This window comes from Giraffa tippelskirchi, chromosome 3, assembly GCF_054371585.1.
Source record: "Giraffa tippelskirchi isolate mGirTip1 chromosome 3, T2T-mGirTip1v1.2.pri, whole genome shotgun sequence".
In the NCBI taxonomy this organism is placed as follows: Eukaryota; Metazoa; Chordata; class Mammalia; order Artiodactyla; family Giraffidae; genus Giraffa; species Giraffa tippelskirchi.
In genome coordinates, this window is record NC_137277.1 from 25,628,731 (window position 1) to 25,641,416 (window position 12,686).

At 48.7% G+C, this 12,686-nt stretch overlaps 1 protein-coding gene across 3 annotated transcripts in view; it reads right to left on the minus strand.

Moving 5' to 3' along the window:
- Positions 1-12,686, minus strand: part of FAM117A (family with sequence similarity 117 member A) — a 43,167-nt gene that overhangs the window by 8,609 nt on the left and 21,872 nt on the right. Inside the window, exons 3-4 of one of the 3 annotated variants that reach the window (XM_081582583.1) lie at positions 9,435-9,604; positions 701-796 (exon numbers count right to left, since the gene is read on the minus strand). The gene's annotated coding sequence lies outside the window, so the exon portion shown is untranslated. Of the gene's footprint in view, positions 1-700; positions 797-9,434; positions 9,630-12,686 lie in introns of all 3 variants that reach the window. The other 2 variants (XM_081582582.1, XM_081582584.1) reach the window with 2 other exon arrangements.

Consider the following 12,686-nt stretch of genomic DNA (forward strand, 5'->3'; position numbering starts at 1 on the left):
CCTGCTGGGAGAATACGAAGGACAGGGAAACCTGGCGTGCCGCAGTCCATGGGGTGGCAAAGAGTCAGACATGACTGAGTGACTGAACAACAACAACAATTCTCCTTCTGTTCTTGCAGCCAAGAGGGCAGAAGCTGCTGCCCTGTAAACGGTGACCCCTGGCAAGCTGGTCCTCCTGGGTTGGGAGCCTTGGAATCCAGTCTATGGCTTTTTCTCTCCTCACTCTCAAACCCCAAGGGCCCTCATGAGAGGGAGGGAGGGCCAGGAAGGAGGGTTTGGGAACATATCACTATTTTCACTATTTTTCTCTGTTTTTAAAAATAAGGCTGGATGAGTGGTTAAGTAGTGAGGTTGGAGGCTTCCAATTCCCAGAAAACTCGTTCTCTGTCTCTCTCTGGTCTCTGAACTGCTTATCTGGATGCAACCTCAAAGTGAAGTGAGAACAATGGCCACCCCCACCCTGAGCTTGGCTGCTGGAGGGCAGCAGTAGGTTCGGACCAATCCCCTGCCTACAGGAGGGCCTGGGCTCATAAATCCAGGCCACCAGGAGGCTGGGAGGCAGCTACGAAGACGCCATCTCATCAGGAAGAGGCTAGATCAAGGCGGGTGAGACTGAAAACGTGGGTCCACTTTGGAGCAGATGGTGCTGGGGGAGACAAGAGGCAGCTACCTTGGCCGGGGCGTCAAAGGGGGCGGTTACCTCTTTCCGGTGGTCTGTGCTGCCCCAGGATGCTGAGCGCTTGTGTGTGCAGGAGATGGCCCGCTCACCTTCAAGCTCTTGCCAGGATAGGGGGGTCTACAGGGAGAGAAACCCAGTGAGACAGCTCAGCTCCTCAAATGAGCCCTGGGGAAGCAGACACACCATTTTCAGGACAGAGGTGGTGGCTCTGAGTGGTCTTCTCTCACCTGCGCATCAACCCCCTGGATGCCGCCAGCCCCTCTTATTCTTCCAGGCTTCGCCACCTGCACTGCCTCTTCCCACATCCTCCAGGAAACTGTCCCTGAAGAGCCAATGAGGACAACCTGCTCTTTACTCTCTTAAGACTTTTGCACGTGATTTTAGCCCCAGAAAGTCCAGGTGCTTCTCTCCAGCAGTGAGGACCAATTTTGTCCCCCTCTCTCCCAACCAGGTCCAAATAAGCTTGAGTTCAGGGAACCGCTGGCATCCCCGATTCCCTCCCCATCTAAGAGCCCAGTACGGGCCCAGGTTCCTGTGAATCTAATGAAAACAAGTTACCAGACAAGACCCATTAGGAGTCACTAATTGGTAAGAGAGGAAAAAGCTCAACAGAGATGCCCTGCTTTCCATCCTGGACGGAAGCAAGAGACTTCTTGTAGCGCAGTGCCTCAAGCTTGTTCTGTGATGTTTCCCTGTCCACAAAGTGTTGGGGGCCCCAGTGTCCCCCTGAATACATGGCAGGAGGGATTTTCACAAAGGGGGGGAGCCAGAATTCTGAACTCAGCTCGGACTCCTGACCTCTCTTGGCTTCATCACAGCTCCTTCTCCTAGGCCCTGCTCTGCCTCTGTGAGAACCAGGCTCTCAGTCGGCCATCCTTCCTCCCCCGCTGCGCAGAAGACAGAGGACCCAGGATGGAGGCAGGGGCAGTTGTAGACCCACTTCCTGAGCCCCTGCTGGAGGGGGGAAGCTGTTGACTCTAAGCATGAGGCAGAGGAGGACATGGTCCATCTCCCCCGCCAGCATCCCTACTTCCATTCCAAGGGAGGGGCCCAAGGGGGAGGCTCCAGTGGAACCAGTTCCTCTCTAACTTCTTTGCACAAGCTGCCAAAACCATGAGGGCCTGGGAACCGTCTCCTCCAACAAATCCGCTGACCTCCCCCGAGAGGTTGTTGCAAACAGAAAAGGGGGAGGATAAGAGGGAAAAAGCCCAACAACTCACCACCCAACAGCTGTTAAGAAGAGCTCAGTGGGGGCAGTCTGAGCGGGGCTGTGGGAGCAGGCTGCCCTGCGTGACAGCTGCAGGAGAGGGGCCACAGGGTGCCGAGCCTCCCTGCCTCTTCCTTCTCCCAGCTGCCCACCCATCAGGACCTCTGCCGGGCCGTGCAAGACAGCCAGGTGAAATGATTGCCCCGACTCCTTTCCCTGAGGCCAGCACCACAAGGGGGACCCTCCAGAGATGCAGCCTCACTGTCCCTTCTTCCACAGAAGGGTGACCTCAGGCTGTACCCCAAAGCCTGGAGGTGGAGCTGGCTTTGACAGGGGAAACTAAGCAGCTGGTCTACTTCCAAATGCCCATCAGAGTATTGGTGGACATAGACTCAGAAAATCCCCACCACTGCATATACTGAAAAGAGAGGAGAAGCCCCCTCTCCCATAGCCCCTGAGCTGGGCAGATGCACAAATGTTCCTCCTTACCAGAGCTCCAAGCCAAACCGATTCATAACTAGGTCTGCTCATTAGAGCTGAGCTCCACTCAAGCTTGTTGTCCCTGGAAAGGTGGCAGAGGCTGCAGAGGAGGGGTGACAAAGGCTAAGGTGTTGCCCGTTTCTCCTCCTCTGGGAAGATACTGCACCCACAGGTGGGTGGGTGCCACCTTCAGGCTTGCCCCCAGGTCTACTAACATCTCTTGAAAACTTTTCAACTGCCTCTTTCTTCTGAGGTATGTGAGGGGGTGGAAGGAGAAGTGTAGGCCAGCGCTAGAGGCTAGAATGGATGTGAAAATTCACGGCAGCTGGGATTCTCCTCTCTCAGTCCTCTCAGTCCACCGCACCTCAGTCTGCTCAGCAGCATCTCCTGGCAACTACTGCCTACTCTGTAAACTGTGCTACTAAAGGCCATCGCTTTGCCTCAACACCCACCCCTTGCCACAGACATCACCTTCTTACCCTCCACCCCGGGCTCTCTGTCATGCAGACAAATGTAGCTCCATCTCCTTTGTCTTTCCTTATCCCTTGACCTCTAAGCTTGGTGTCCCCAACTAAGACAGCTTGCTCTACCAGCTCTTCCCAGCTTTCCCATCAGGGAGCCCTTCTGAACTGTCCACCACACGTGGCCTGCTGCCGCCCTCTGCATCTTCTCTGATCACGTGGGTTCAGGGCACACATCACATGTGCATTCAACAAAGAGTTACTGAATGCAAACTGTGTGTCAGGTACTATTCCAGGTGCTGGGGATATAACAACACACAAAATGACAAAAATTCTCATCCCCTTTGAGTGTACATTCTAGTTGGAGGCACAGTTTAAACAGTGATAGGTAAAAGAGAAAAATACAGCAAAGACGGGAGATAGGAGGGACTTCCCTGGGGCTCTAGTGGTTAAAAATCCACCTGCCAATGCAGGGAACATGGGTTCAGTTCCTTGGTCTGGGAAGATCCCACATGCCTCAGAGCAACTAAACCTGTGCACCACAACTACTGAGGCTGTGTGCCTAGAGCCCCCATGCTCCATAGCAAGAGAAGTCAAAGCCACTGCAATGAGAAACCCAAGCAACATCACAGCTAGAGAGTCGCCCCCGCTCGCCACAATTAGAGAAAGCCAGTGAGCGGCAACAAAGACCCAGTGCAGCCAAAGGTAAATAAATAATTTTTTTTTTTAAAGAAAGAGGATAGGAATGTTTGGTTGGGGAACATGACTTTAAATGTCAGGAAAGTCCTCAGTGAAAAGGGAGAATCTGATGAAAACATGAAGAAGATGAGGAGTGAGCCACGTAGATATCACAGGTGATAGTGACCCACATGGAGGGAACAGCAAGTGCAAAGGTCCTGAAGCAGGAGCCAGTCTAGTAGGCTTTGTGAATGATATTGTTTGTGAACGATAAGGAGATCGGTGTGGCTGGGGTAGAGTGAGCAAGGGGCAAAGTAGTAGGCGACATCAGTAGGTGTGACAGATTGAAAATGGCCCCCCAAAGAAATCAGGTCCTAATCCCTGGGACCTGTAACTGTTACCTTATATGGGAAAGTGTTTGCAGATGCAATTAAGTTAAGGCTCTTGAGATGGGAAGTTTATCCTGGTGGGCTCTAATGCCATTAAAAGTGTCCTTATAAGAGGGAAACAGAGACACTCACAGAAGATGTGACCATGTGACTCACAGAAGAAGATGTGACCATGTGACTCACAGAAGAAGATGTGACCATGTGACTCACAGAAGATGTGACCATGGAGGCAGAGTGGAGTGATGTGGCCACAAGCCAAAGAATGCTGGCAGCCACCAGAAGCTGGAAGATGCAAGGAATGGGTCTCCTAGAGAGCCTCCAGAGAGAATATAGTCTAGCCAACACCTTGATCTTGGCCCAGCAGAATGGAATTCAGACTTTTGACTTTCAGAACTATGACAGAATAAACTTCCATCATTTTAAGCCACTAAGTTTGAGGTAATTTGTCACATCAGCCTCAGCAACCTAATACAGTAGGTTATCCTGTGTTTGAAGCTGCTTACACACTGACCTTGAGTATTCTTCAGGCAGGCATGTGCACAGGTGTGGGCTTTGGCCACTCCAACTGAACTGGGAGCATCAAGACAGGGACCATGCCTGTGCCTTATTTCCAGTGCTCCTGGGTAGACAGGCTCCTCCTCTTGGGTCTCACCCCAGACCTCTGGTCCAAGGTCTCCTTGGAGCACAGAAAAGTCAAGGCTAAGGAAGCCTACTCTTCAAAGAGCTACCCTTTATGGCACAACAGGGGTCAAGCCAGGCTGTGTGACAGCACCGTAAGTAGCTGTTCCAGATGGTCTTCTGGAAGCGGGATAAAGCTTGAGCTCAGCAGGCCAGTCGTGTTTGTCAAAGGGACTCACACACTAGAACAGATTTATTTTAACACCCTGGCCTTGGGGAGCAGCTGAGAGAGAAGCAGCGCTACTTACTGGTCATGAGTGGCATCAGCCAACTATGCAGATGATGCTCGGATTATGCAAAACTGATGTGGGTTAGACCAAGGAAGCCTTGCCTGGGACTCTGAAGTCTCGGAGCAACATGTGGGAAAACTGGGTGAGGGAGAGGACAGCTTTCCAAACAGCTGCTGCTGCTGCTGCTAAGTCGCTTCAGTCGTGTCCAACTCTGTGCGACCCCATAGACGGCAGCCCGCTGTCCCTGGGATTCTCCAGGCAAGAATACTGGCGTGGGTTGCCATTTCCTTCTCCAGTGCATGAAAGGGAAAAGTGAAAGTGAAGTCGCTCAGTCGTGTCCGACTCTTAGCGACCCCGTGGACTGTAGCCTACCAGGCAGCAGCCTTATCTAACAAGAGGGCAGGGGTGAGATGGAGCCAAACCCCCCCAAACTGGAACTTCTTTCTCTGCCCCACAGCCAACTAAGCTTCTGTCCAGATTCTGAGGCAGGAAGAGTCCTGGTCCTCGCTTTCTCCAGTGACCTTGGCTGGGCTCTGGGGACATAACCCAATGTGTACCTTCTCTGCGAATGTGCAGAGCAGCATGGTGCCTGGCCTAGTATAGATGCTCAGTAACTACACGGTGAGCTGAGATTCAGCAGGGAATCAGCCATTTGGGACTCTGGCCAGAAAAAGAGGCAGGGAGGGCTTTGAGGATGGTCGGCCAGCCAGCACGAAGAACTCTAGCTGTAGAGTTAGGGTTTTCTGGTCCCACAGTGTCTGCAACCCTCAAATTTTCCATCATGGACCCATTTTCAAATATTCTGAGCTGCCATCAAACCATATACTGAACAACTGGTTCTGCTCATCAGTTTGGGAAACAGGCGTTGTGCCCAGACCCTCACAACTGCAAAAGAAAGGCCCGTGATGAGCAGACTGAGTCGTGTGTCATCACCAAATGCTGAGGCACTGTGTTGGGGAAAAGAGAAGGACAGCATAGAGGTCGGGAAAGTCATAGAAAGGGAAAACAAAGGGAAAAAAACAGGCTTTCTAAACAAAGCCTGCCACCTCTGCCCTGCTAGTCAAGGACTTAAGCTAATTTTTCCCCCAAAAGGTAACTCAGACCTAAGGGAGAAAAAAGGTCCATCATCAGGGCATTTCCCCACCTTACCTGGAGCCTGAAGAGGAAACAGAGCTAGGGATGAGCAGGATGGGGCCAGGGGAACAGGCACCCAGGGTTGTATCTGTCTGCAGGATGAGAACACCAGTGGTTCCAACAGTCATCCCACTGTGGTAAGACCACTTCCTCCCTTCAGAAGACTCCCAGAAAGAAGGGAGGGGGCAGTCGCCACCACCAGAATGTGCTGCCATCACCCGCCCAGGCCCAGCGCCAGGAGGGACTGGCCCACAGCACTTGATGGCCAGCTCTGACCTGGGGGAGGGCAGACTGACCTGGACAATCCTGGCACAGTTTTCCGAGACATTAAGACACCTCCAGATGATGGTGACACCACAGAGGAGCCTTCCTAGTCCTCACTGATTGTGCCTTCTGTGTCCAGCACCCACTGCACCCAAGCTCTTCCTTACACTCACCAAGCTGACCTCTGGGAGATCTGGTCATCTTGCTCCTGGTGTGCACCGTGGCTCAGAACAGGAGCAGCTCCAAAGCCCTCCTTCCCGGATGACCACATTCACACCCCCTTAGAAGAACCAATTTCCCAAATAAGGTCCACCCACCTCTCTTCCTCACTTGCCCCAAATATCTGGGTAAGCTAGCTCTCTACATCAGACCACAAGTTGCCTGGGAACCACCCATGCTTCCTTTATGCCTTCCTAAGGGCTTAAAACATAGCTAAGCCCAAGGAGAGAATACTGGGACTGTTTGCAACCTATCTTCAAGAACTGAGAACTTTAACTCCATCTTCTGCCTTGGGAGAAGCCTGGAGGACAGTGTGTTCTCATGTGAAACCTGCAGGGCTCTTGCCTGCTCTGGGGGTTTGGAGAGGGGAGCTGAGCTGCTTGGCCTACCCCATGACTATGGCTGCTGTTCTCATTGCGAGTCCTGCCCCAGGAGTGCCAGGGTGATGAGGTCTTCAAACACACACTCTGGTGGCTGGCTGGAGGTATGTATGCGAAGGGGTGGAGGCAGGGGTCAGTGGCACAACTAAGAGAGCAGAAGTGAGGGCCTTCCAGATGTGGTGGAGCTACTACACTGGTGTGGCTAGAAGACAGAGCACAGGAGGTAGGGGTAGGGGTGGGCTGTCCCCCCTCGAGCTCAAAGGAATTCGGGAAAGGTGCTGGCATCATCTATTTTTAGCAACTGCTACAGTCCATGGGGTGGCAAAGAGTCGGACTGAACTGAACTGAAAGCTTTCAAGAACTTTGGTAGATCTGGCCTCGCTACCTTCCCTCCACTCTTCACTATACCCCTTGTATCTCCCCCATAAAACCTCTCTCCCATCTCCAGTCCTTTCTAGGTGATGTAGCTGTGCTCCGTAGGGAAGGAGTACCAGTTACTTTGGGAGAGTCAGGAGAGGCTTGGGTTCCTGGTGTAACTCCAGTGTTGAAGAAGGTAGCTTGTGCCAGGCCAGGGTGCTTAAGCAGGAATTTGAATGAAGCCCAAACCTAGAAGCAGAAAATTCCCAGAGGCCAGGAATGAAAGACAGGCCAAGCACATACTTGGGTTTGGATGCCTACGTTGATCAGAATCTCCCACCTCCTCACTGCAGCCACAATATTGACAGGTTGCTAAGAGTTCCTCGAGGGCTGGAGCCCATCCCAGGGAAAAAGGAAAGCTGCAGAGCTCAGCCTTGCCAGACCCATGGAGGCGCATCGCTGACCTCTGTCTTGCTGTGGCAAGAAGCCCAGACTTGTTATATAAAAGATCTGGCCTGCAGCTGGAGCCTGAGCAAAAACACACAGTCTAGAGCCCATGCCTCTAAATCCAGCCAGGGAACATCTGAGGCCAACCCTGCTCTGAGTTGACAAAGAGAACGCCATCTGAGGAGTGGGATGGAGGCTTCCTAGAAGGCGGACAGCAGGAAATGATAGAGATGGGGATTCAGGGATAGGTGGGGTGTGTGGAAGCCCGCTGTCTGATGAAGCGGGTGTAATCATGAGCACATCTGAAGCAACCTCAAGTCCTGCTCCTCCAGGAAGCCCTCCATGACTAGACACATTTCTTGGACTAACCATTCTCTCAAAAGAGAAAGGGATGTGTGCTCCAGACCTGTGATGGAGAAGCATAACCTATACTACTTGCCCTTTTCAGGGGACACAGGGAATAACAGTGTCCAGGGCTCCCGGGAAGTAGGCCTATTTGGTCTGCTACCCAGAGCATGCTTTACAGTCTGTTCCTAGATCTAAAAAGGGCCATCGATTTTAACTGCAAACTTTTGTTGCTCCAAGGTGGCGTATTCCTGTGAGAATGTCCCTCCTGTAAACTGTGCCAGACACTTGGCCCCATCTCATCCCTTGGCTCCCGGTTTACTGGCCTTCATGGAACTGGCATCCAGACTCACCAAGGCCAAACCTTGTTCTCATTTCCTTGTTCTTCACTCTGACATGCCAAGAACAGCACTAGGCATTCAAACATTCACTAATAACATTTGAAAATGGATCTCATTTAAAAAATAAATAAAAGGGACTGATGAGATGTGCTCAACAGAGGAGGACAGGGGAAGTGAGCACACAAAAGCCTTTCCCACTTGGCCAGCACCCCATCTCCGATCAGGCGGGATGGGCACACTCCAGCGATTGCAAAGGAAGAGCAATTGGCCCAGCATCCCCCAGGATGCGGGCTGCCTCGCCTCTGAGCCTGTGTTCTCCCCACCCTGTTTCCTCTTTCCTGAGAACAACTCATTTGTCCTGAAGTTGAACAGTAATGGGCTTAAACTGCATCAAAGGGAGAAGATTTGAGTCTTAAAAACCTAACTGCTGAGAACGTCAAAGTCCTCAGTCAGATGAAGAAATATCTTTGTATAATTTCACACGAGACAACTTCTTCCTCAGGCTAGCACTACCTTATTCAAAAACTGACCAATGAACCAGATGATTGTGGAGATTCCTTCTAAGTTTAGGATTATTAATGAAAAGAAAAACCCTGAAGAGGGGACCTGGGCCCCATAGGACTCAAATGGGTCCCCTAAAATCCCAGATAGGGCTGCTGACTGAGGATCAACTCTCCATTATCTGAGAACTTTCCACTCCTGTTGCTCCAATGGGATATATCCTGGCTCAACACACATTTTGGCCACCTCTTCCAGTTGTCTGGGGAATGCATACTCAGCTGAATGTTGGCTTGTTTTAGCAAGGTAAATCTCGTTTATTAAAATCTAGAATAAACTCCAAAATCAACTCTTGTATATCCACACATGAATACTCAAAGACAAATGGTTTGCCAAATTGCCTTCTTTCTCCCAACAGGTAGAATGCAAACTCATTTTCAGGTAAATTTACAAAGAGAACCAAGCTGGTAAACATGAGATGATGAAAAGCCATATGTATATAGCTTTTCATGTATAGTGAATATGTATAGCCGAAACCGAGGACAAGTCACGTCAATGATTGAGGGTTGATAAGTAGACACAAGACCTTCTCAGTCACCCCACCATCCCATCCTTACCCCTCACCCCATTAGAGAGAGCTTCATTACCTGGGTGGCCTTGTCATTGGTACAGCAGGTGAAGGCCCCATCAGCATCTCGTGGCCACTGGCCCAGAAGGTAGGAGCTGAGGATGGTGTCCAAGGAGAATGTACGTCGGACCTGGGGTGGCTGAGGCCTACACACTGGTTTTTCTGGGGCCACAGAACATGGGACGCTGGCTGGAAGAGAGCACAGCCCGTACACCTAGAGGTCAGCATGGAAGAAGCAGACGTGGTAATCGACTGTCTTTTAGGAAGCCTGGCTGAACTGCTGCATCTTCACTCACTTCCCTCCTACAGGAATCCAAAGCAGCCCATAAAAGTACATACAGCTTGACCAAAGCTCTCCTGACTTAACCAGCTGGTCTTTGTCACTGGAAACAATTTACACCATGTCCCTCTCGATGAGGGATTACTTTATATACGTCCTCTTTCTCCTGTTCCTAATGGACTACGAACTGTGAACTCCAGGTCGCCACACTGAGTTTCCTAAGAGAGGTCTGTTTCCCATCAATAAAAAAAACAACTGGATTGCTGGAAGTGGACAAAAACCAAGTTTTCCTTCATCTTTTGTTTCCTGCCTTCTTCCTTGCAGCTCTGACTGCAGGGCTCCTATGCACAAATTCAGCCCAATTAACTGAAGGACACGTCCTACTTCCTTCAAGACCATTAGCTCTGGGGAACCTAGGTGACTGAGACAAACAGAATGATGTAACTACTTTCATCTATCCAGGATCCAGGAGAATATCCCAGTCTTTTGGTTCTCTCCTCTGTCTCTGACCCTTGGCTAAATAGAACAAAAATAAACCAATTATAAGTCCACTCATTTTCTTTTTACCTTGATTAAATCTTTCTGGGAGAAGGTAAAAGTTGAAACTGTAACTCTAAAATCTAAGAGTTGTAGAATCATCTGTAACTTTCAGTTATCTGAGTTGACCATGTCTTCCACAGCCACATTCAAAACACACTACAGCCTTAAGCTCTATAAAATTCTTCCCTTTAAACAAAGCAAAATGCTTTCATATCGGTACTAATCTCTTGATAATTCATGTGTGCATTAATCACAGCAAACGGAACTGGGGACTGTAGATATAAATAAACTTGAAGAGCTTTATATTAAGAAGATACTAACACGTTTACAGTTCCTCAAAAAGTTAAATAAAGAATTACCATACAATCCAGCAATTCCACTTCTAGGTATATATACAAAAGAATTGAAAGGAGGGTCTCAAAGAGATATTTGTACACCCACGTTCATAGCAGCACTATTCACAACAGCCAAGAGGTAGAAACAACCAAGTGTCCACTGATAGATGAATGGATAAACTCAATGTGTTCTACATATACAAGAGACTCAGAAAAGAATGAGGTTCTGATACCTGCTATACCATGAATGAAACTTCAAAACATTATGCTATGTGAAAAAAAACAACAACACAAAAGAACAAATATTACATGATTCCATTTAAATGAGGTACCTAGGATAGGCAAATTCATAGGGACAGAAAATAGAACAGATTACCACAGGCTTAGCAGGAGAAGGGAATGGAGTATTATTATTTAATGGGCACCGAGTTTCTGCTCCCAGGTGGCGCTAATGGTAAAGAACCTGCCTGCCAATAAAGGGGACATAAGAGACACTGGTTCAAATCCTGGACTGGGAAGATCCCCTAGAAGAGGGCATGGCAACCCACTCCAGTAGTCTTGGCTGGAGAATCCCATAGACAGAGAAGACTGGCAGCTATAGTCCACAGGGTTACAAAGAGTTGGACATGCTTGAAGCAACTTAACAGGCATGCACCAGTTTCTCCTTGGGGCGATGAAAATGTTCTGGAAATGGACAGTGGTGATCGTCACACAACATTGTGAGTGTACTTAATGCCACTGAATCATAAACTTAAAATGGTTAAATGCTACATTTTATGTTATGTGTGTCATGTGTGTGCGACTCTGTGATCCCACCAGGCTCCTCTGTCCATGGGATTTTTCCAGGCAAGAATACTGGAGTGGGTTGCAATTTCCTCCTCCAGGGGATCTTCCTGACCCAGGATCGAACCCGCATGTCCTGAGTCTTCTGCATTGGCAGGTGGATTCTTTACCACTGAACCACATGGGAAGCCCCTATGTCTGTTTTACCACAACAGAAAAAAAGAGAAGCACTAGTAATACTATCTACATTCTCCAAATCCATTTTAATATTTACACACATTTTACTGTGTGAAGTGTATTACATGACATAGTAATCAATATGAAATGTATTAATGATATTCTTCTTTGTTCTACCCATTTCACATACTCATTTCCAAGTATGAACAATCCACATATCTATCACTTTTAATACAGTGTATTAGAAAAGCAAAGACACCACTTTGCCAACAAAGGTCTGTATAGTCAAAGCTATAGTTTTTCTCGTAGTCATGTATTTCTCGTTGTCATGTATGGATATGAGAGTTGGACCATAAAGAAGCCTGAGCATCAAAGAATTGATGCCTTCAAACTGCGGTCCTAGAGAAGACTTGAGAGTCCTTTAGCCTGCAAGATCAAACCAGGAAATCAACCCTGAATATTCATTGGAAGGACTGATGCTGAAGCTGAAGCTCCAATATTTTGGCAACCTGATGCAAAGAGCCGACTCACTGGAAAAGACCTTGATGATCTTTCCCTCAATCTGGGAAAGATTGAGGGCAGGAGGAGAAGGGGGCGGTAGATGATGAGATGGTTAGATATCATCACCGACTCAATGGACATGAATCTGAGCAAACTACAGGAGACAGTGAAGGACAGAGAAGCCTGGTGTGCTGCAATCCATGGGGTCGCAAAGAGTTGGACACAACTTAGCAACTGAACAACATTTTACCAAGTTGATACACAGTAGTTTGCTTAGCCATTCCCATATTATTAGATGTTTGAGAGGTTCCCCTCAATTTGAATATCATAAATATTATTGTTTGGATAACTTCTGGTCTCAGTTTTTATCTAATTCCTTTTGTCTAATTCCTATAGTCCTAGATCATTTCCCTCAGCCATCATATGTGTGCTCATTTAGAACAAATTAAAAATGTCATAAAAATGTGGGAACTTCCCTGGTGGTCCATTGGTTAGGACTCCATGCTTTCACTGCTGTGAGCCCAGGTTCTCAGGGAACTAAGATTATGGAAGTCACACGGCACAATCAAAATATAAATTAAAAAAAAAAAAAAAAGTAGTGCAAAGAAATATGTAAATAAACAAGAAGAAAGCTTCAAATCTCAACACCCAGAGA